General features: G+C 48.5%; 1 protein-coding gene across 6 annotated transcripts in view; it reads right to left on the bottom strand.

Moving 5' to 3' along the window:
- BMPR1B (bone morphogenetic protein receptor type 1B) overlaps positions 1-24,013 on the bottom strand; it is a 129,272-nt gene that overhangs the window by 80,543 nt on the left and 24,716 nt on the right. For 3 of the 6 annotated variants that reach the window (XM_055139710.1, XM_055139709.1, XM_004617939.3), the window contains exon 1: positions 10,046-10,273. The exons of 1 other annotated variant lie outside the window; for it this stretch is intronic. The gene's annotated coding sequence lies outside the window, so the exon portion shown is untranslated. Of the gene's footprint in view, positions 1-10,045; positions 10,274-24,013 lie in introns of those variants that run through there. 2 more of the 6 variants (XM_055139706.1, XM_055139708.1) reach the window with 2 other exon arrangements.

Below are 24,013 nucleotides of genomic sequence, written 5' to 3'. Positions count from 1 at the left end.
GTTGTGAGACATGTTGTGAGACATGTCGTTACTGTTTTGGGCATATCAAATACACCATGAGTAGCTTGCCAGGCTCTGCTGTGCAGGCAGGATACTCTCAGTAGCTTGTTGGGCTCTCCGAGAAGGACAGAGGAATCGAATCTAGGTTCGCCGCGTGCAAGGCAAACACCCTACCTGCTGTGCTATCGCTCCAGTCCACAAAACAACAGGTCATGCTAAAAGAATGGTTTATCAAAGCAAACCTTAGCTGGGTCTCCAAGCTATTTTTGAAACTAATCCTGACAATTCTTTGGAAATACACATTACCGAGATGGTTTCTTGGTCAAAGGGGGTGGTTCTGTCTGCAGATAAGGAATGAACTATATTGGTTAGCTGAAATCCGGTGTGCCTCAAGTCCTTCTAGGCAGCTTAATTAATTTTAGTGTTCTGGCCTCAGCTTCCAAATATTTGGTTTTGTGGATTTGCAGTGGGGTGTTGTTGGCGGGACCCTTCATGCCCTCCAGCCATTCGGCAGCGGGACGGCGCTGCAGACTCTCTCCAGGAGGGAAAGGTGCTCATCCACCACTCACTGTCCGCTCCCACTCAGAGTCGCCCCTGCACACCTGCTCCACGCCCCCCAAGCCCCTCTGTCGGGCCAGCAGGGCAGACAATCACCTGAGCACAGATCCAGGCATTGCTGCCACCATGCACCTCGCTGCCACAAAGAAAACACATTGGCCCGCCGAGATGTTATTGTTGGCAGGCACCGAAATTTGCTCAAAACCTTTACAAATAAAATCCAGCTGCTTAAGCTCAATACCAGATGTTTTCTACAATGTGTGGCTTTGATAGACTAAATTGAGCATAAGAAAGAGATGAAATATATGAAAATCTAATTTGCAAGATGTTTGTCATTAAGTCTGTTTAACCAAAAGAGAGAGAGAGAGAGAGAGAGAGAGAGAGAGAGAGAGAGAGAGATTGTATTTTTTACCATGGTGATAGGAGGTTAAGGGGAATAGATCATTAATATTCATAACAGCTACTAAAACACATATGTTCTGAATAAACAGTTTGGTGTATATTCTTAAAATACAAGCCAAAGACAACCTCCAGAGATGGCTATTGAAAGGCAGGCTGAACTCATGTGATTTAGCACGAGTGAAACGGGCTTTCACTCAGGGCGAAGGAAATTAGGTCGGAAATACTCAGTGATAGTCTCTGACTTCAGCAAACTCAAGTAACTCTATAGAAACATCCACGTAAGAAATGTGTGTGTCAGCCAGGGCAAAGTTAAACTCGATTTGTTTAGCAGCCTCGATTACGTGGCATCTTCCTTTCTCCTGCTCCTGTTAAGGTGTTTTCCGGGTCACTCCACAGTTCTGAGGAGTCTCAGCTGATTCTGGAGCCCGTTTGGCTTCCAGATCTATTCAAACACTCTCCCAGTAGCTGCTACAAATCCCCTCACTCAAATGTGCGCACGGCCCCTACCTAGGAGAGCACACTAATTTTTCAATATGAACTCTTTATTATTTCAAGAAAGGAACATAAACAAGTCCTCGTCTCAGACTTTAAAAACAACACTCTAGCAAGTACTCAATAACCAAGACAAATATTCACTTGAGATTTGGTCTCAAAGGCAGTGTGATCATGAAAATTTTGTACAAACAGAAGAGAAAAATAACCTCACGCAGAGGTTTGAAAACAAAACTAATCACAAATTGGCTGAAAGTTATTTAATATTGTTCTACCTATCATTAATTTTTTAAAAGTGCCTAGAAACAAAATTTGGGGTTCTAGTTTGACTAAGGTGTCTTAGAAAATAGCTAATGCTTCGTTACTGCAACACCAATGGGCATTCCACAATGATGCAAAAGAGAAATAGCCACTATTTTTTTACATGTAAAGGTTACGTAAAAAATGTATTTTAAGAGATACCAAGATGAGTACAAAGACATTTTGTACCCAGGGTACTGTAACCAAAAGCCAGTTTCCTACATTTAGTCATGAGGCTTTTTGAACAGGGAGTAGGAGTGCCCATTAGCTTTCCTCCGAATTCCAGAAATGACCAAAAGCACGTGAAGTTCCCAGAATCTAATCAAATGAAAGATATGCACCGCTATCCTTAACCTTGAAGCCTGCTCAGGGCATATAATTGAAAATTTATGGCGTATTCTTTGTGATATGTAAGGTTTCCAACGACTATTTACTAAGGAGGAACAATCTGACAGCTTTCAGACCCGTGAGGCCATGGCATTTGTGATTTATATATTATTTTATCAACACTTTGATACTTTGAATTTCAAAGTAAACAAGATAACGGCATGCCTTTCATTTGCTGATAATTCCGCAGACCGCAGAGCAATGCACATCCCTCTTTATCCAGCCAGATCTCCAGAACGCTAGAGTTCACATCAAACTTTTAAGCACTTTATCATTTTTAATCGTAACGACTCACCCAGTCGACAGGCATTTGTCATGAACAAAGGGTTCTTACGCTGGACGCATTCCGACCGCCGCGGAGCGGAGCAGGGACAGTGGTGTCATGTTGTTGACTGTCATCCCGACCCAAGGCTCTTAGAGAAAACCTCCCCGGCTGCCAGCACCTGTTGTGTGTTTGGGCTAGGGAGTGGGCGCGCGCAGACAGACGGGGGAGCAGGACAGGAGCCAATCAAATCCCTCCGGCAAACTGAGGCACAGCCGAGCCTCAGGTAGCTCCTGAGTGGAGCAGGACAGTCCTCACACTCCCGGGTGCTCTGAGCAGCTCCGTGCCGTGTGCCAAGAGGAGCGTTCCGGGATGCCGGGTCTCGCTGCTTCTTTGGCGGACACGGCACCTGGCCCCGGGGACAGTGGGCGGCACTGGACGTGGTCTCCCGGCCGGATGAAGCCCAGCAGCGACGTGCAAAGGATCGACCTTGGTGGGTGCTGTGGCGAGGAAAGGACAGTGACAGCGGGGGCGCCGAGGGGCTCCCAGTGCTCCTGACTCTCACGGGTGCCACCAGGGTGCTCACTGAGGCGGGCCGCGGAGACAAGCATGGGTGGTCTCTGCTGGGGCTGGTCATCAGGGGCCAGTGAGATCAGGGACGGGGTCACCAGGGGCCAGTGAGATCAGGGACGGGGACAGGGTCATCAGGGGCCAGTGAGATCAGGGACGGGGTCACCAGGGGCCAGTGAGATCAGGGACGGGGACATCAGGGGCCAGTGAGATCAGGGACGGGGTCACCAGGGGCCAGTGAGATCAGGGACGGGGTCACCAGGGGCCAGTGAGATCAGGGACGGGGTCACCAGGGGCCAGTGAGATCAGGGGCGGGGACATCAGGGGCCAGTGAGATCAGGGGTGGGGACATCAGGGGCCAGTGAGATCAGGGACGGGGTCACCAGGGGCCAGTGAGATCAGGGACGGGGTCATCAGGGGCCAGTGAGATCAGGGACGGGGACATCAGGGGCCAGTGAGATCAGGGACGGGGTCACCAGGGGCCAGTGAGATGGGGGATGGGGTCATCAGGGGCCAGTGAGATCAGGGACGGGTCACCAGGGGCCAGTGAGATCAGGGACGGGGTCATCAGGGGCCAGTGAGATCAGGGACGGGGTCATCAGGGGCCAGTGAGATCAGGGACGGGGACAGGGTCATCAGGGGCCAGTGAGATCAGTACAGGACGGGGCCGGCTGACCAGAGCCCACAGCTCTGGAGAAACCTGGACTTGACACCCAAGGCAAGGTCACTGAGGGATTCTGGGAGATGGAGGGGGGAGGGGTAGCCAGGCCCAGGCGAGGTGAGGAGACAGCTCCCGTCCCTCCCAGGACACAGCGAGCTGACCTGCAGCGTTCCCAAGGGGCTCTCTCTCTCTCCTCGTAAGTTCACTTGTGCATGAACAGAGTCTCAGTTCCGGCCACGCGGTGTGTGAGAGTGAATCACTGAAGGGGGAAGACAAGAGATGATATCAGCTAAAGGAGTAAGTTAGCACGCAAGCCAGAACCTTCCAGCACACGCAGGAGACCTCGGAGTCTAGAAATCAGAACCAGGATCTTCGGCGAGCAGGGCGTTCACAAGAACCCCTTAGGTACCGGGATTCCTAATACCACCAAAACATAAGGAGAGGGAAAGAACTGCAAAAATTCCTCCTTTGGCTTTGGGGGGCTTGAGGCGTGCTCAGAGGCTTTCCCTGGCTCGAGGACCTGGGATACTCCTAGCAGGGCTTGGAGGACTCAGGTACTGAGAGTGTTAAATGCAAAACAAGCACCTTGACCACTGTACGATCGCTCTGGCCCCATTAATTCTTTTTAAAATACGACGTGAAAACCAAAATAATTCAACTGAACCTAAAATGCAGCAAAAGCAAACTTAATAGGTTTTAAATCCTAATCAGCCTAAGCTGAGTTTCCTGTATTTGTCAATATTTTCTTTTATTTGAAGTTTTGCCTAACATCCTTTTGAATTCTAGATGTCAATTTGAAAGTTAGGAAATTTCTTTCCTGCTGGTTCTAATTTATAGCTATAAAATGTAATTTATTCTGATATTGCTAATGCTATTATTCTTTCAGTCTTAATATATTTGTAATTTAATACACACACCAACAGATGCAAACATATACACATGCATTATACCTGCAAAACTACTTGCTACCTCCTATCAAATAACTTTTTACAGGAAGGCAGAAACATCCAGTCTGCACTCTAGTTATACAGAGCCCTATTATCCAATCTGTAAAGTTTAAGTTGAGAACTATAGCTTAACCACTCTTCTCCCAGGTAAATTACCACAGAGCTCAAGTTTCTTACATCTGTGATGCTCACCACAGCTTGCAGTAACTGCTGATTAATAGCAGGAGATTAATTGTTAGAAATGCCACATAATAGCTGTATTAGAAAACATTTGAAACACAGAACCGCATTTATGCATTTAACAGCTGTGTCGGTCTAACAGTTCAGATTTTCACTATATTTTGCCATATGGTGACAAGGATCACTTTTCACTGAAAAATACTACCAAAAATCGATGCCCGGTGGAGATATTACCATTCTAATTTTAAAATGACACATTCATGTTTGTTGACCGCCTGTTTACATAAAGTGTAGTAACAAATATTCTTGGAATTTTAAATTGATGCCAAGGAAGTCGGATAAGGCCACAGAAGGGAAAGTATGGAAGTGGCCCGGGCGATGAAGGCAGAGGGAGCGCTGCGATGGTTAGTGTGCGGAGACCGTGCTGGGGGCACCGTCTCGTGCGGGGTGGGGGATTTGCCACATTTCAAGGAAACCAGTGATATTTCAAAGAAACCAAGATATTTCCTATCTCACTTTCCCGCCGATTACTTCCAGACAAAGGGCAGAAATTAAGCAGCCAGGCTGGATTTTAGTTGGACGACGTAATCACCCTCGACCATGATTTCATGAGGTGAAGATGTAGAAACAGTCACATCACTCACATCCGCATCTCACAGGAAGCTAAACCAGAGCTTCTCAGCACCAGAACAGACACAATGCCCACCCACGCCAGACAGCCCCTGCCCCCCAGTGTGTGAGAGCAAACACAATGCCCACCCACGCCAGACAGCCCCTGCCCCCCAGTGTGTGAGAACAAACACAATGCCCACCCGAGCCAGACAGCCCCTGCCCCCCCAGTGTGTGAGAACAAACACAGTGCCCACCCATGCCAGACAGCCCCTGCCCCCCAGTGTGTGAGAACAGCCAACACAGGTGTTCTTCTGCTTCTGCTGTGCCTCCCCTTGACCTCGGGAAGCTTCCTTGGCAGAAGGACCAACGTGACCCTGTAGTGCGGGGTACCCAAGCCACGGGGGTCAGGACGGTCAGGACTGGTCAGGACTGCACCAGACCGGGAAGCAAAGCGGGTGAGTAGTGTGAGGAGGATAAAGAGTGAGGAGCACGGAGAGCACAGTCCTTCACAAGGTGTGTTTCGTGCAGAGTGAGGATGGACTTCACTCTCACCGGCCGTGTGTAGATTTAAGAGCCAGTCCTCGCCGCAAAGCCCACGGCTCGAAGCATTCCACCTCCGGGGTGATCCCAACGTGCCTCTGTAAAAAACACAATGTTTAACTGCCCTATCAAGATGTACGCCTGCTTCCTTTCCAGTCACCTTTATCTCCCCGAGTGAAGCCCTGGGGGTAAGATGTAGGCCGCGATACGGTCTGGCTGGTGAATCACACACAACAGGCCGCCCTGGCGTCCGTCCCGGCACGAATAGTCCTTTCCAGGTCTGTGGCTCTGCGGAGGGCACTTCACCGGGGCGAGTGTGAATACTGCCCATATTCCTCCACACAGGACCTTTGGCCTCCGTGTGTTCAAGACAGTTTTGTTCCTGGGGCCGGAGTGATAGTACAGCGGGTAGGGCATCTGCCTTGGATACAGCTGAGGCAGGTTCGATCCCCGGCATCCCATATGATTCCCTGAGCCCCTCAGAAGTGGTGCCCGAGTGCAGAGCCTGGAGTAAGCCCTGAGCACTGCCAGGTGTAGCAAAAGCAAAAAAATCTTAGTTGTGTTACCCAGAGGCTCACTTGAAACACAGTTACTTTAAATATAGAGTTAAGGTATCAGATCATTCTTCCTGGACTCTTCATCCACTCGAGCCCTTGGCGCGTAATTTGCATGCGCTTCGTGTTTACCTGTTTTGTGTCTATTCTCATGTTAGTACATGTGCAATTAATGATCATAAAGCATTATAAGTTATCAAGAAATATTTAAGTTTTGACTCCAAAGTCCAAGTTGCTGATGTTGGTGAAACTCTCAGTGGCTGTCAAGAGCCTTTCTTTCTTCCTCACTGTAAATGCACGTGCACCACAAGGTATGTCTCACTGGGTCTGTGTTCGTTGTACTGTGCTCCGGGATCACTCCTGGAGGTGTTCAAGGACCCACGTGTGGTTCAGGGAAGTGACTCAGGTGGGCGACGGGCAAGGCAAGCACCACCCACAGTCCTACCAACTCAGCACAGGAAGTTTATTTCCTCAAAGGCTGCAGGCAGAGAAACTCATCCAAACAGGCTCAATGATAACTGGTGACAAGGCGAGGACATGAACTGAATCCGGTGTGTAAAAATCCCACTAAATGAGCCTGAAAGTGGCTTAGATTCTTATCTCTATGTACATTATCCAAACTGCGTGTCACCAATCCTGCCTCGATTAATATTACTACTACTAACTAATTGTAACAAGAGACAGTACTGTGTGCTTAGTAATACTCCACACCCAGCACCATTCTGAGTGCTTTATGGGTCTGTCCTCACTTAGTAATTAGATCAGCTATATGGTAACTATTTATCATCATCATCATCATCATCCCATTTCGCAGTTGAGAAAATTGAGATGTCAGTAAGATAAGCATTTGACTTTACACAAGTATTTAGTGGCAGAGCTAAGATTCAAACCTTGCACTCTGAATTTAGAGTTCATTCATATACTCAACCATGTTACAGAGCCAACAAGTAAACACACATACACAGACACACTGAAACACGTGTAGAAAGAGTCGGCAACAGGGAACTTAAAAAGTTGTGTGTCCAAGAGGAAAGCAACCAATATTCTAAGCTTCAACCCTTCATTGGAAAAAGGAAAACAGTTAAAGGCTGCTATTATAACTCAGACCTTTAACCCGCATTTAGGACTTAAGATTCTACCTACATTATATGGTTTCTTTGCTTCTAATGGAAATAACACATTATCAAACCCAGGACAATACTAAGAAAGAATAAAATCTGGCTTCAGGCAGTTCCCAAAAGAGTAACAGCAAGAACTGAGTATGAAGAATTCCGCCTCACATAGAGCCCACAATGAGATTACTGGACCTCTGAAAGAGGACTTCGAGCCTCTTCTGGAAGGTGCCAGATAATCATCACTTGGGGAACATAAACCAGCCCGGCCAGTTGAGCGAACTATCACTCTCCACATCAACACACAGAACCCCACTGACTGAGACTGCCCACGTCAGCGGTCAGAAGCACCGGGGGTGCCCGTGCTCACCCTCCCTCAGTGCAGGGACCACTCCTGGTGGTACTCAAGGGGCTGATGTGGGTGGGGCTGGTTAAACTGGGGTCAACCGTCTGCAGGGAAGACACCAACCCTGCCCTGCTAGTCCCGCCAAAGAGTAACGTTAACGGGGTCGAGTCACAAAGTGACTCAGAGTGCACAGAATACACTGTCGAAAACAACATTTTACAGCTGCTCATCAAAAGCATGCCCCAGCAGACAGCGCGTAACATAAACGAACAGCACTGACAAACTGGCTGCGATACGTATTCACAGGTCCCTCGCTGGAGCCACAACTGCATTTGCAGTTCATACGCTTTTGTTTTTCCACTTCATCACAATCGCTGCCACAGTGACTCCCCAGCTAACACGTCACCTTCCTTCTCATCTGGAAACAGCTTGCCTGTGCGTCTCATCATGCTTATCTCAAATAGTCTTTAATTTTTTCTATTCTTTAATCAACTTATGAAAGAAAAGTTCCCCTGGCCGGGATGGTCACTAAACCCCTGCTCCTGAATGTGGACGCCCATTGACAGACTCACGGATGAGCTATAGATTCGCAATGCACCCATCTAAAAGCTCGAGTAAAGAGCTCCCGAGTGAATTAACTAGCCTGTAAAAGGCGTCAGCGTTCAAACTGACGTGATCGAATGGTCTGGGGCCGCTGTCGCCCCCATTCTTCTCTGAGAAACTCTCCGAGGCACTGGCCGTCAGCTGCAAAGCTGGATTCCCAACAGGCTGCGCTTAGCTCTTCCCCAGCACCTGCTCGCCCGCTGGCCCTGCAGCTCTCTCTGGCCAGCTGTGGCCTCCTGCGCACTCGGGGTGGGCTGGGAGCACTGTGTGGGAGCACGGGCGGCGGCTGCCCTGCTGAGCAGAGCTGGAGCCAGCAGGGTGGGGCTGCCCTGCCCTCTGTAGCCATCGTGTGGCGGGTTCCTTTGCTCGCTCTATTTCTCTCTCCAGACTGCCATCGCGAACCAGCCGAACCGTACGAGACTGCTCTTGGTTCGATGCTTGGAGGAAAGGCCACAACTCGAGGTTCTGGGCTGGGCTGTGAGTTTCCTCGAGTGTGAGCCAGGAGGCAAACACTTTGAAAGAAGGTGCAAAGCCATAACAAAGGCAGCTGCAGAACATCTCAAAGTATTTTACAGTGCTCTCCATCAGTAAACCGCTGCAGGTGACCGCTGCTCTAAGTTCCCTGCAGTGCTGAAAGGCCGGGATGCTGTTAGTTCCATCTATATTATTGGGAAGATAAAAATCCTCACCAAATCTTTCAATTTCTCAGATCCTGACTTGATGGTGCTTCAATGTAAACTCAATACTTTGGTGAAACTCCATTTTTCACAGTCGTCTGAATGACCTCAGCACAAGATAACTACTTAAAGGGCTATCTATTTTTCACTTTGAGCAAGCAGTAAGAAAGGATATGACAAGATATAGAAATATATTTTCCATGGACAGAAATTTAAAAATCATCATAGACAGAGACAGGAATTAATTAAACTCCACTGGTTTGCAAGATTAAAAATTTATGATCATGAAAACAAGAAGCATAGTTCAGTAGTCACATCTATCAGAAGGGTTACCTGGTATCTTAAGAAATTTAAAAAATCTCTGTCCCATATGTCCATACACACAGACACAACACACACACACACACAGCGGAATCTCTAAGTACAGCCCTATTCTGTGGACATTCAAGTCTCTTCTCCGGTTTAGAGTACCAGTAACTGCTTCATGTATTCTTACAAATACTATTATCAATCTAGCACCCTTAATTGCACTGCTTTCATACCAAACTGAGCAGGTACAGAGGCATTACTGGGCTGGAGAGGTAGCACAGTGGGAAAGGAATTTGCCTCACACACAGTAGCCCTGGGTTCGATCCCCTGCCCCCAGTCTGGCCTCCGGAGCCCTCCAGAAGTGACCTCTGTGGGCAGATAAGGGAGAAAGCGCTGTGCACAGCGGGGCGTGACCCAAGACCCAGACAAACAACTAGACTGAGCAGAAATATGGCCCTCTTAGCCATCCAGGAAACAGCGACGCCTTTTAAGATCCCACACATTTTGCATTTCCCGAGCGTCAGGCAACTTACTTGTGCAGAAACGTAAGCCGGCACAGGTGCTGGAGGGAAGGGTCTCCCGGCGTCATTCATCCAAACCTCTCTGGGTTAGGAGGGAAATCGAGGCAGAAAGAGATGGAAAAGGCTGCTTATGAGCAGAGAGAAGCAATACGTGGGAACGGCAGACCAAAATCAGGCGAAAGAATCTCCCGTCCAAACCTCCTGGAGCTGGCCCCGCGCCACCTCACAGCACGGCCTCACTGCCAGTTTGGAGCCCGGCCGCGAGCTGGGGTGAGGAGTGAACGGCTCAAATGTGGGACAGTTCCCAGCACTCCGTTTCCCAGCAGAGGCGCCCGTGAACGGATCAAAGCCCAGAGGACCCTGCGCTCTCCCTCGAATACTGATTGAGTCCACAGTGTGTCCCGGCAACCGCGCCCCAGGCCCAGGCATGTGCGAGACAAGGTGCGTGCACTCGAAAGGGTAGGACGTCGGAGGATAAAGCAAGCCGCACAGTATCTCGCAAGGGAAGGACTGTAAGATATTTTCAGATGAAGTGGCTCTCACTGAAGTTAAAATGGAAAATCGGAGTCAGGAGGGAACCGGGCTGTGCCAGAGGTGGAAGGGAGAGCTGCAGGCTGGAAAAAGAAATCGGACTCGCACGGCAAAAGGGGAGCTGGGAAGGGGGGGATTACAGGCGCAGGGATTAGAAGCAGGATTAGGTATTTCACTTGTGCAGGAGCAGAAGGAGAGGAGTCTCACTGGGCAGACAGCGCCTATTCGTAAATAGCCGGAGACAAAGCCAGACAGAGTGGAACCAGCAGGCCGGGACTCGGAGTGCAGTGACAGAGTTTAGGTTATGGACTAAGTAAATAACTAAAAGCTTTGGAGAACTGGATGAATGAATTAGGAAAAAAATGATTAAGGATTGCAGAGTGTACAATGAACCTAAACAACCAACTCTGTGAGGAGAATTAAAAATAGTGTGGAGAGGCTTCCGCTTAGACAGTCTTTATGGGAATGTAAGTCACTTTCTTTGCCTTGGGCTATAAGGAAATCGGGACGGATCACCGTTATTCAGGCCCCTTTGCCGTTGCCGTTAAGGACGTGCTCAGGGCCAAGAAAGAAGATATTCCGTAAAATGGATAGCTAGGTTCCAGATATTCAGACCCTAGACTTCTAATAAAATTTTTAAAATAAAACTCAGAAATCCATCCCAGCAAAACAATCTGCATCATCTGTGGTCTACCCTCTTACCTCTCACTCCATGGTGCTCAGGGCTGACTCCTGGCTCGGTGCTCAGACCCCACTGCTGGAGAGGGTTGGGACCACAAGTGGTGCTGGGACTCACAGAACCATGCCTCCTGCTGTACCGTCACAGGGACCGCCCTCCACCTTAATTTACATCCCAAAGGAGGCTTCAGAGCAAGCTCTGAGAGAATGAAATAAGGGTCTGGACAGGCAGACATACATGAGAGAAAGACAAAAACAACCAATTTTTGTTTGGATGACTGCACAGAGCAGACGAGCCCGAGTCGCTTACTCTGTGCACAGAATTCTTCCTGCTGGACTTGGCCGTGGGCTCTGTACCGGGGACTAGTCCTGGGGCTTGGGGACCCGAGGGGTGTCAGAAACCAAGCTGTGTTGGCCACACGAAGGCAGGGCCCTGTGTGCTGTAGCCCGGGGCTCCCTTGTGCTGGCTCCTTCTGGGGCTACCCCCGGTGATGCGCAGGGTTTACTCCTGGCTCTGCACTTAGTGCTCACTCCTAGCTCTTCGGGGGACCATGTGCCAAGGACTGACTCCAGAGTGGCGGGGTGCAGGGCAAGCACCGTGCCCCCGGTGCAACGGCGTACGTGCAGTGTTCTCCGGGCTCGTGACCTCAGACGACGGCACCTGTGCTGTGAAGGGCAGACAGGGCACTCGCGGTGTCTGGGCACGTGGGCAGCTCACCGACACGCTCTTTCCCGCGGCTCTAGCCCGTGGAGAGTGGTGCTGGCCAGGCACCGGAGGGTTAAAAGCTGCTGAGCAAGTGTACAGGACCAAGGACACCTGCGAAGGGTCAACAGCCCCCAGGCACAAAACATCCCTATTCACAGTAACATTATTTACACTTGCCCAGTTGCCCGTGACAAGTCATCACTGAGGGCTCCCAAGGAGGGTCTGTCATGCCCAGGATGCAAACAATGGAAATAACGCCCTCCCAAAGGACTGGCCTCTGCTTAACTTCTTCCTTTTTATGTGTCGGCAGCAGAAACACGTGAAACTGCTTTTAATTAAGGAACTTTTCTACCCATTTCTATTGGTGACTTATCTTCACAAGTTTCTTGAATGTATGATAGATGGTTTTTTAAATTTTAGTTGGGGGATTATTTCCAGTACGTGGGCTCTGAGAACACGAACAAGTAACACTGCAGCATGTCGGGTGAAGACACACGTGGTCAGATAATGGCAACGTGACCCACCCCCCCCTGCCTGCTGCAAGCACAAGAATACCGTAATAAACAGGATTATTCCTCCTCGACACGAATGCCGGACTCAGGCGGGAGAGGCACTGGGACCACAGGGTCAGAGATGAGTGGGGATCCACTGGGCGAAGGGGGGCAGAGAATCCTCCGCCAGGAACCCGGGCGATACACAGCCATGCAGAATTCAAACCGAGAGAGGAGCAACAGAACAGGCTAGCAGCAGTTAGGCTGCTGACGTGACTGGGAGGACGGGGCGGAAGGGAAGACTGGGAGCCACCGGAGTCTGTTTCCACCAAGGGGAAGGCTTTTCTCGAGGAGGAGTTCTGCTTCCTTTCCCATGATCTGACCTGGCTACTCTGTTTTGCAGCTGAGCATATTTCAAAAGAAGCTGCGACAGTTGCAAGCTAGATAATGAAGAGTTTCCCCTTAACTTAGGAGGCTCCAGGAATGACCCTGTCTTTCATCAGAAGAGTAAAGTCTTATTGTCCGTATTACTCGCGCGTCTGCCAATACTGACTCAAAGGTTTTAATCAGACTTCTTCCCAAACGCACGTTTCAAACGAGAAGCGCCAGGAAGCTGGCTGCTGCTCTCCCCCTGCGGGGACCCTGGCCTTGGCTTCCCGACTCCCTGCCACTTCCGAGATATCTTCTGACCTCCCTCTCGGGACGTGTCAGGAAGAGGAGGGAGCGCTCGCTCGGCGCGGGGCTGGCTGGCTCCTGCAGGACCCTCAGACCCAGCCACGCAGTCACGCAATGCCAGGAAAAGTCGGTCGTGGCAGGGGCGAGGAGGAGGGCAGCAGAGCTCCGGAGCACTGGCCAGCCTTCTGCGACCGGGCACTCGTCAAGCCCACACGGGACCCCGCCGCCTCCGGCCCCACTACGTGCAGCTCTCCCCGTCCCCTCTCCTCCAGGGCCAAGGCCCGGCCTGCTGTGAGTGAAGGACGCCCGTCCTGTCCCTGCAGACACGCTATTCCAAGCATGTCGTGGCTCTGCTCCCACGGCCCTGCCGGCTTCCCCCGGGCGGGAAGGGGTAAGGGGAGGGAGAAGACACCCCACCGCGTGTCCCGAGCCTGGGTGATTTGTGGCCCCGAGTAGGGGACAGGGCGGTCACAGCTGGCCGGCCTGCCCCGCCGGGTGCGGGATGCGTGCTGGCGGGGCGCATTCACACAGGATGCGGCATGCAGGGCGGCGGGACACAAAAGCCTTCAGATGTCCCTCCCGGGCATCAATCACCCGCACTGCACGCAGACGGCCGGCCCAGAAAGGGCGTCCGGGGGAGAGAATGAAGCCCAAGTCACGCCGCAGTCTATGTGGGAGGTCATTGTCATGAAAAAGGGCCTCGCCTCACAAAGCATTTTCTAGAGTCACCACTGGCAACAACGAGGGCGTGAACACAACGCCGAGAGGACCGTGTGTCACGCGTTTGAAGGCTTCCAGACTGGCACGGGTGTCGTCCCCCTTGGCGTGAGGCCCCCCCACCCCCACCCCACTGGAATAACCGCCCACTGGGGGCGTATTTGCCAAACTAAAGATAGGAAAGGGAAAGGAAAGTTCAAAGGTGAAAGTTAACTCTCCTGAGGCGTGGGGAAAGCAGGGGACACAGTCACTGGGAAGTACTCTGAGTGCCCCAACGGGAATCCAACCGCACAAGCTCGTTTTCACCCCTGAGTGAAAACTGATCATTTAACAGCCAGAGGCCACATGTTGTGGGACAGACAGGACAGCAGCCCCTGGACGCGGCGTTAAGTGATGCTCTTTGATCGATGACCTAAACAAAACCACAGGCTGCTTTTGAGAAAGAATTTCAAGTAGAAATGGAATTTTCAATAGAAATATGATGAACAACTCCTTGTTGTATTGTCTGTTTCCCTGTACACTTTCTGCATAAACTTTAGAATGAAGGAAGATTTGTGCTAGTAAAATAAATTTAAAAGAAAACAGGTATTACCTTTTTATTCAAGCCCTTGAATAATGTAGGTCTAACTTCATACGTCATATGAAGAGGCCTTGTGAGAATTCTATCTTCTGCTCCTTGGAAGGTCCAGGGGCCAAGCAATGGGACAGTGGGCAGGGCGTTGCCTTGCTTGCCGCCAGCCTGGGTTCCATCCCTGGCATCCCGTGAGGTCCAGTGAGGAGTAACTCCCGTCCCAGAGGTGACTCCAGTCCCGGAAGCGTGGCAGCCGTTGGGGGATCCTTTGGTTCACAGAGATTGGGGTCCTGGCTGCGAATCACGAGCTCCAGCCCCCTGACTTCACCCCAGTGCTGCAAGTATTCGCTTTGTCATAGAAAATCTCAATGATTCCACTATTAGTACATGATTTACACATTTGTTAATAGAGTTAGTGCTTAGAAATCTTCTTAAAAGTTGATGCTAAAAGGATACAAAAATTATTAAAAGCTAGATTTGTACTTAAAGAGATCATTAAAATGTATATGTGTGTTCGAGTATTTTTTAAGTAAAAGGAGAGAAGCAATACAGCCATTATTATTATTATTATTATTATTATTATTATTATTATTATCATCATCATCATCAGAGAGTCTCTTGCCCGCACATCTGGCTATCTTCCCCAGGGCCCCTCGGAGGGGATGGGCTCCAGCTTCCCTCCCCACCCCGAGCAGAGCTCCCGGCGGCCGAAGACCACCAGAACCTAGCTACAGTCATGCTCAAGGCCCTTCTCCACACGTTCGGACAAGCCTCACGCATGAAGGTACCGGCAGAGGAACCCAGGTGTGTGTAATCCCATCAACGGCCAATATCCAGAGACTTAAAAGCAAGCTCCCAGAATATCTTGTAGCCTACTTCTCCCTCTGGGAAAAACTGGCAAGCTTCTGAGAGTTTTCTGCCCCCATGGGACAGCCTTGCAAGCTTCCCATGGTGTATCCATATGCTAAATCCAGTAACAAGCTGGATCTCACTCCCCTGACCCTGAAAGAGTCTCCAGTGTGACATCCTTGGGAGGGCCGGGTCGAGAGAGACTTCTAAGATCTCAGGGAAAAGACAAATGGAGAGGTTACTGAGCCCGCTCGAGAAATCGACGATTAACGGGGATTTCGTGATTATTATTATTATTGCTGTTGTTATTATTATTATTATTTTGCTTTTTTGGGTCACACCCGGCAATGCACAGAGGTTACTCCTGGCTCTGAACTCAGGAATTACCCGTGGCAGTGCTCAGGGGACCATATGGGATGCTGTGAATTGAACCTGGGTTGGCCGCATGCAAGGCAAATGCCCTACCCACTGTACTATCACTCCAGCTCCCAGCCATAATTATTAACCCAATTCTTGACAAGCTAAGCCTTCTCATCATTTCTACCAGTCATAATTCCAGTGTGTATATATTGAACTAGTTCCCATTTTCCTAATGACAGACTATCAGCACAAGGGCTGTCTGAAATATACCACATCTCCTATATGACTATCTCATGTGTATGTACAAACACATATAACTCATCCATCTACTTGTCTTCATTTTTTTCTCTTTGGCTGGGAAACCCCGAGAGGTTGGGGGTATTTTCCTCATGCCCGAGAAGTCTGAGACTTCCCTCTACCTGATGCCCGAACTCTGCATTCCTCACCAAGCTCAAACCTGTGTGGCCAATGTTTGTCTCTACACTCAGCCGAGAAGGGAAAGTTTAGTCAAGCAGTCTGTTTTCTTAAGGACTATGGCAACAAGATACTCAGCTCTGACTTTAAACAAAATGAGCAAAACTTGTATTTATCCAGATGATTTTTAAGGCCCATAAAGATGCCTGATCTGGTTCAAATAGTCACCAGAACTGTCACTCGGTGCCTCCTAGAAGTTGATACTGAAAGAACTTGAAAGTGCTCAGTTCATCTCACTAGACCTCCTTTAACGTGTGTGCACAGAAAAACAAGAAGATAGGAAGTTAAAAAGAGGCTGTTTCCTTGAGAAGCACTTATTGAGGGTCCAAAGAGGGAAACTGGGGTTTGGAAGTTTCCCAACCAGAATCCAGTCCCCACACCCCGTTTGGTCCCCCTAACCCTGCCAGGAGCGATCCCTGAGTGCAGAGCCAGGAGTCAGCCCTGAACACCGAATAAGAAAGAAACACTATTTTTTTTTAAAAGAAACACTAATATTTAAAGGATTCTTGATTAAAATTTTATAATCAGAAATTAAGCCTGGCAATCTACTGAGAGTTTCCTGCCCACACGGGAGAGCCTGGCAAACTCCCTGTGGCGTATTCATATGCCAAAACCAGTAACAATGCTGGGTCTCACTCCCAAGACCCTGAAAGAGCCTCCAATGTGGCACCATTGGGAAGGAGGAGTAAAGAGAGGCTATTAAAATCTCAGGGCTAGGATGAATGGAGACGGTACTGAGACCGCTTGAGAAATTCGATGATCAACGGGATGATCAATCAGTAACTGACAACGGAAAAACAAAATGTTCACTAAGTCTGTACTGAGGAGAAAGAACTGATTCATTCGCCATAATTATTAACCTTTCTCTGCAGGAAAGAAGCCTGCCTCAGCCCATACTAGCTCAGTGCACGCTACGAGACAGCAGAGCATATTTATCAGCTGGTCTTTAAACGATCTGATTCTGAAAGAGTTTTCAAGTAGAAATCACCTATGGACATTTCTGTGTAAGAAGCTTTGCTAAACCTGAACGTTTCTGCAGGAGAAGCTTCACTGACTCTCGCTTGCAGGAACATCACAGAGCCGTCGAGCCCAGAGCAGATGCTGCCTTTTGAACCCGTGCAGACTCACGGGGTCTGAACAGTGTGATCCACTGGACTTCATGGTCTCACCGGACTCTTCTGCCATGTTCCTTCCTCCGAATTCTGCTGCTCAATTAATCCGGACACGCTCCCGCTCAGGGCCTTACCGCTACCACTCTGCCCCAACAGTCCCCTCAGTTATCTTCTTAGCTTCCTCCTTTATCTTCTTAAAGTCTCCCAACTTCACGAGAAGGAAAGGCCCTTCCTTGCTGCGTCCCGACGACAGGGAGCCTGGAAGCCAACTGCCTTGGGCACGGCTAACCCGGGCTTCATCCCAGACTTCGGTACAGTCCAGAGCACTGCCAAGAGTGGTTCCTGAGTGCCGAGCCAGGAGCGACCCCTCAGCATCGGCGAGTAGAGTCCCCCTCCCAAAATAAATCAAAGGGCCCTCTGCTCTACTTCCTTAGAGCATCCCCACCCCAAGCTCCTACCTGCCCTCTGCATGTTTCTCCACCAATCTAATTAAATTCATGCAGTTTTATACAATCACTGTATCACTGTCATCCCGTTGTTCACTGATTTGCTCGAGTGGGCACTAGTAACGTCTCCATTTGTCCCAGCCCTGAGATTTTAGCAGCCTCTCCTTACTCGTCTTTCCCGATTGGAGGCTCTTGCAGGGTCAGGAGAATGAGACTGTTATTGTTACTGTATTTGGCATATAGAATACACCATGAGAGCTTGCCAGGCTCTTCCATGCAATATACAATATTAATTTTTATTTTTCTCACACAGCTCTTTTGCCTTCTGACCATGATAAAATTTATAGTGGTGGAACCGGAGCAATAGCACAGTGGGTAGGACGTTTTCCTTGCACATGGCCAACCTGGGTTGGATTCCCAGCATCCCATATGGTACCCCAAGCACACCACCAGGAGTAATTCCTGAGTCCAGAGCCAGGAGTAACCTCTGAGCATCGCTGGTGTGACCCAAAAGCCAAAAAAAAAAAAAAATTCAGTGATATGACTCATTCTTCTAGAATAAAAGGGACTGATGTATGTTTAATTTGTTAACAGATATATCAAACACTCTTACAAGGGAGCAATTTATGCAATAGATGTTCAATAAACCTTGATAAAGTTTTTGCTTTATCTGGTTTTCAGGGCACACAGTCGTGCTAAGGGCTTACTCCTGGAGCTGTGCTCAGGGATCACTCCTGGACCATAAGTAGTGCTGGGAATTAAATCTAGTCAGCCAAGTGCAAGGAAAATGGCTTTCCCACCACACTCTCTCTCTACCCGCATAAGCGAAAGTCTTGTGAAGCTTTCTGGAAAATTGAATATGCACTTGAAAAAAGTGTTATACTCATATACCAAAGAAAAACATTAATTGAAAATGGATCAACAGCAGGCCTGATCAGCTCACAGGACGAATCACACAGCAGGCTGGGCCGTCACTGAGGAGAAGCCGTAAAATGGGCTGAAGAGATACTTGGCTTCTCTCTCCCCAAGAGTTTTCAGACAAAAGGTTTAACTTTTAGACACCAAGAAATCTATTTGTAAATCAATAAATATTTGTATTTTATTTATCTATTTTGTTTGGGGGCCACACCTGGCGATGCTCAGGGGTTACTCCTGACTGCACTCAGGAACCCTCCTGACGGTGCTGGACTGGATCAGACGTGGGTTGGTCAGCGGGCAGGGCAAGTAACTCACCTGCTGTGCCACCTTTCTGGCCCCAACACTTTTTCATTTTTAAAGAAAGTAAATTATATCAGAAATATGGAATCTTAATTAGGAAACTGTTGGGTTTGGGAACAAGATTCATTTCCAGTAGGTTTTATAGGCAAAGTTAACTGACTTTTCCATTCTAAATGGGAAAACAGCAACAACAACATTAATTTCTAATGGTAGCATCTGGGGGAATTTTTAATTGAGGAAACTTTAAATTCTTTTATATGATTATAGAATTTCATAAGTTAGCAGCCTTTTAATTGAAGGAAGCAACAACCTACATTATGGATAACTTTAAATATTTAGTTGAGCAAATGCTGCCTTCAAAACTTACAATCAGTACCTACACATCACATGCCTGAGAATGTGAGGTAAACATTCAATTACACCGAGAACTCATACAAGGCAAGAATGCCAACACACAAACAGGAAACCAAATTTTTCAAAACTAGGATAAGGACCGCTCGACTATTTATTTGGAGGAGAGAGAGAAGTGGCCCAGAGAATCATGGAACTAAGACGGAGAACGTCGTTTCCTACCCGGAAGCCAGCCACAGAGAGGCATCACCCCACCCACGGGCAGGAGAACAGCCTTCGTCGTGGGGCGCGCGTGCTGGGGAGCGTCTGGAGAGAGGAACCGCGGCCGACCGCCGGCGGGAATGTGAGTGGGGAGGCTCGGAGAGAGGAGCCCGTGACAATGAAACTGTGAAAATGACCCAGTAAGACCCAGGGAGAGCACCGGGAGGCGTCTGTTCAAGGGATTTGAAAACACTCCTTCTAAGAACATGTGTCCTCACTGCTCACCATGGTCACGACGTGGGTGCAGCGGGTACTGAACACAGAAGCTGGGTGACGGCCTGGGGGGTGACCCACGGGGCTGGACACTCTGCCTCCGAGTGGCAGACTCAGGCTCAACCCGAAGCCATATTCCCCTGAGCACTGCACCTGGAGCATCCCGGGTACCTTCCCGAGTGACCCAACAACCCCAAACAGACTCGGTGAAATACTACTGTGCCATTAAAAAGATGAAGCCATGCCTTTTGGGACAAAATGTATAGATCTTGAGATTATAGGACGTTAAATTGTTAGAAGGTAAAAGACAATAACCAGGTGGCTGCACTCCTGCGTGGGGTATAAATAATTGAAGCAAACAAACTGGCAGGCAACAAGGACACCAACGTGCAGACTCAAAGCAAAGGAAGGAGGCTGCGGAGGGGCGGGAGAGAGGGGGACAGTGGTCTTGGAGGTGCGAAATGTTATCCCTGAAATCCCATAACATTGCAAGTTAATGATGAATCAGCAAAAACTTCAAAATAAGGGGAGGAGGGAGGCAACTGTTTCATTTGTAGAAGATACTTTAGACACATATACTAATATCTCTCCACAGAGAGTCATGCCGCCATTCCCATTTTAGAAAAGAGAAATTCAAAATAATTCTGAAAGTTATCTTTCATCTAAGATAATCTGGGCACTGTGGGAAAAGCCAGAGGGGCATAAGCAAGAGCTGCAGTGCCAGGGCCAGACATGCCCCCGCTCTCTGTCCACTCACGCACTGTCCAAAGGTAACACGAGCTTTAAGAATGACTTCAGAAAAAATGAACAATATCAGGAACAATGCGGAGAGCACAGGAAGCGAGTATCTACAGTGAAAGATGAGCAATTAAAACCCAAGTGGAAAGAACCAGGGGGGGTAAATTCCTGATGAAGAATTAAATGGAGCAATGGCGAAAGGGTAATGAGTTGGGGCCAGAGAGACAGTAGAGGGTGGGAGGTGATCTTGCACACGGCTGGCTTGGGTTCGATCCCCAGCCCTATATAAGGCCCCCGAGCCCCACCAGGGTGACCCCTGAACAGAGCCAGGAGTCAGTCCTGGTCGATGCCGGGGGTGGCCGTCTAGCCTAGCCCAGCAAAGTAACATAAATAGGCTTTTTCAAATGCCAACCTCCTCATATAGTATCTAAAAGGTGAAGATTTACAAGATGAGCAAAGGTGTGCTGTGCTTCCACTGTTCACGAAATACACAAAATGCACCCAAGGGGCTGACGCGATAGCACAGCGGGGAGGGCGTTTGCCTGGCACATGGCCAACCAGGGTTCGATTCCCAGCATCCCATATGGTCCCCCAAGCAGCGCCAGGGGTACTTCCTGAGTGCAGAGCCAGGAGTAACCCTTGTGCATCGCCGGGTGTGACCCCAAAAACAAAATAAATAAATAAATAAATAAAAGCACCCATAATCCTAATTTAGCAATAATGAAACTAAGTGTTTGACCACCCTGTCTTCTCTCTCAAAACAAAGCTCAGTGGCTGCACCAAGTCTTTCTGATCCACATCTGGAAATGTTTCTACTTTCTGTTGATAAATGATTAGCAGAGATATTTAAAAACCATTTGGCAAATGAAGATTGTGATAAAAAGCTCTACCTCAGAAAACTATTCTAAATGAAAATTATGTTTTCAGAAAATCTCTTGGAAATCTAAAGATTGAAGATTCGGTTTGTCCCATTCACGTCATCTCCATCTATGAAAAGTTCCAAAGACGCACGCGCGTGTAAGGGGGGTGATGTGTGTATTGTGTTGTTCTTGGGCTATTGGGGCGGCTCTGGCTCTCTCTCTCTCTCTCTCTCTCTCTCTCTCTCTCTCTCTCTCTCTCTCTCCCTCCCTCCTTCCCTCCCTCTCCCTCTCCCTCTCCCTCTCCCCCACTCCCACTTGCATTTGGTGCTCTGGAGCTGCTATATATGGACCAGATCAGGATGGCTCCTCCTTGTGCTCCGCTTCTGTGTGTGCCACTGTGCTCTCTTCTGTCTGTCTCTCTGTCTCTGTCTCTGTCTCTGTAGTCTCTCCTCTGGTCTCTCCCTACATCTCTCTGTCTCTGCTTCTGTGTCCTCCCTCTGTTTCTGTGTCTTCCCTCTTGGTTCTGTGTCTTCTCCTGTGTCTTCTGTCTTCCCTCCACCTCTCCTTACAGTCTATAGCAATCACATAGGGTGGTGACACAGAGGTGGGTTGAAAATTAACAAATCAACAAAAGGGGTAAGACCACTCCTCCAGGAGATTAACAAGATCTCATCTAAAGAGATTACTCCAGATTACTAGGAGATCTGCGTAAGGGTGGGATCCCACCCAGGGTGTGTCACTTTCTTCTTTCCTCAGCTAGTAATCCACTTAAATAGTTATAGTAAATTTACTTCTAACATTTCTAGCAATGTCATTCTGTATGAGCACAGTAAGAGATATATCAGACTTAAAGTTTGGTTCTTCCTGAGGACATTCACTATATATTCCAGACCACAGTCCTCAGGCCAGGTTAGTCTTCCTAACCCCAGCAGGGTCCTAGTCTCGTTGTTATTTTTGGATCATGACAGCATTTGTCTATGACCATGCTCTCAACTTATATTTGAGTATTGTGGCACTCTGGCCTGGCCCATTTTGATGCCAGGGTATCTCACAGCTTACCTTAGGCCCATTCCGTCCCTCGTCGGGACCCAGCTTTAGGAACCAAGGGCAACTGAGCCAGGAAAGCAGATGCCTGGGAGTAAATATTGAGTCAATCAGCTCCCAAGTTACAAAGCATAATATTAACTGTCTTCCTCTGTCCATGCAGAAAGGACATTGCTCTAAGGTAAACTAAGTTCCCTGCAGCAAGGCTGAAAGGACAAACCCCATGTTATCCTGCATCCATCTAAGTATATTCAAATCTATTAATGTTCCAACTTCTGAAAAAAAATGTGCAAAATTATGGGATTATAAAACTCTGGTGAGCCAAGTGCTCAGACTTTTAGAGTCCTTCGTGTTGGTCACTCCAGCAGCTGTGGGGAGGGACACGGCCTGCCTGTGGCCTTCTAAGAGGTCCTGGTGTCACCACTACCAGAGTTCGTTATGAGGATGAATATTTCCACCCATTTAGGATCCACAATGATTTCCTGTATGAAGCAGGAACAAGAAGTCAAAGGGAGTGTAAACAAAAGTCCCGTCTCAAGAACTCTGAAGAAGAATCAGACTTCTGCAGCTGGATCTCTTGTTAGAAGAGAAAATGAGTCCGTTAAAGGTTTCCTCAAAAAGAAGCATTGGGATGAGCAGGTAACATCTAAGACTTACACCCCTGCACTTGTCCCAGACACAGTGATTTATTAAGTCCTGGAAGAGTCACCCGAGAAGCACGTGACCTTGTGATTTCAGAAAGCACAGCCTCTCGGTATTGGGAAGGAGTGGCGGGAAGACAGAGGAAGGCTCACTGTGCAGCACTTCGGGGAAATAATAAACTTCCTAAAGAAACTGAACAAAAGGACAATGAAATTGCCCGCCTGGGAAGGGAGAACAGGGAACTGGCAGGTAGCACGACACGCACAGAGGTGATCAAGAGACCGACAGATAAAACACCGAATGACTAAATCAACGGGTGGTCAGGGTTGATTCTGAAGAGCAGAACTCAGAACTTGGTACCTGCACTGAAGAAATGGGGTCTTTCTCCGCAGATGCGAATCCCTGCCTATGAAATTCACTGATATCTAACTTGAGACATATAGTGTCAAAACTTACCTCCAGTGTAGTTCTTTATACCAGAGCCAAGGCCTATACGATGCAAACTTGGAAATCAAACTTTCCTTGTTTGAATCCTGAGATCCTTTGTATTAAAAAACAAACGCTATGTATTTTTAACTTATGGCGTTTTATGTAAATAATGTTTTCTCAGTTGTTAGATTTATCTATTTCATAAAAAAACTTAGTTTACTGTTGAAAATAAAGATTCTTCACAGTACCAGGAGTATAGAAATAAAAAGACAGGAAGGAAAGAGGATAATAAAAAGGCAGGGGAAAAAATAAAAATAGGAAAGAAGTAAGTACCACTTAAGTGCATACAGAAGTGTTTCTTCCGTCCATGGATCCACTAGGTCTTAATTTCTCTTTCGTTAGGGTTTCATATCCTGTATATGAAACCGAAACACTTTTGTACTGCACCCAAAATACAGCAAGACCTGGTGATCCACTTCTACTTCCTGGGCTGGAATTCCAGACCACGTCATCCAGGCAGCTTGCAGAACAGTTTCCTTCTCTGCCCACCAATTCCAGTGCGCCCTGCCCACCGACCAGCTAATGGAGCCACGGGGTAGCGTGGGAAGTACACG

This window comes from Sorex araneus, chromosome 5, assembly GCF_027595985.1.
Source record: "Sorex araneus isolate mSorAra2 chromosome 5, mSorAra2.pri, whole genome shotgun sequence".
Lineage (NCBI taxonomy): Eukaryota > Metazoa > Chordata > Mammalia > Eulipotyphla > Soricidae > Sorex > Sorex araneus.
Note: the sequence above shows the minus strand (reverse complement) of the source record. Positions and strands in the feature narration are given on the sequence as shown.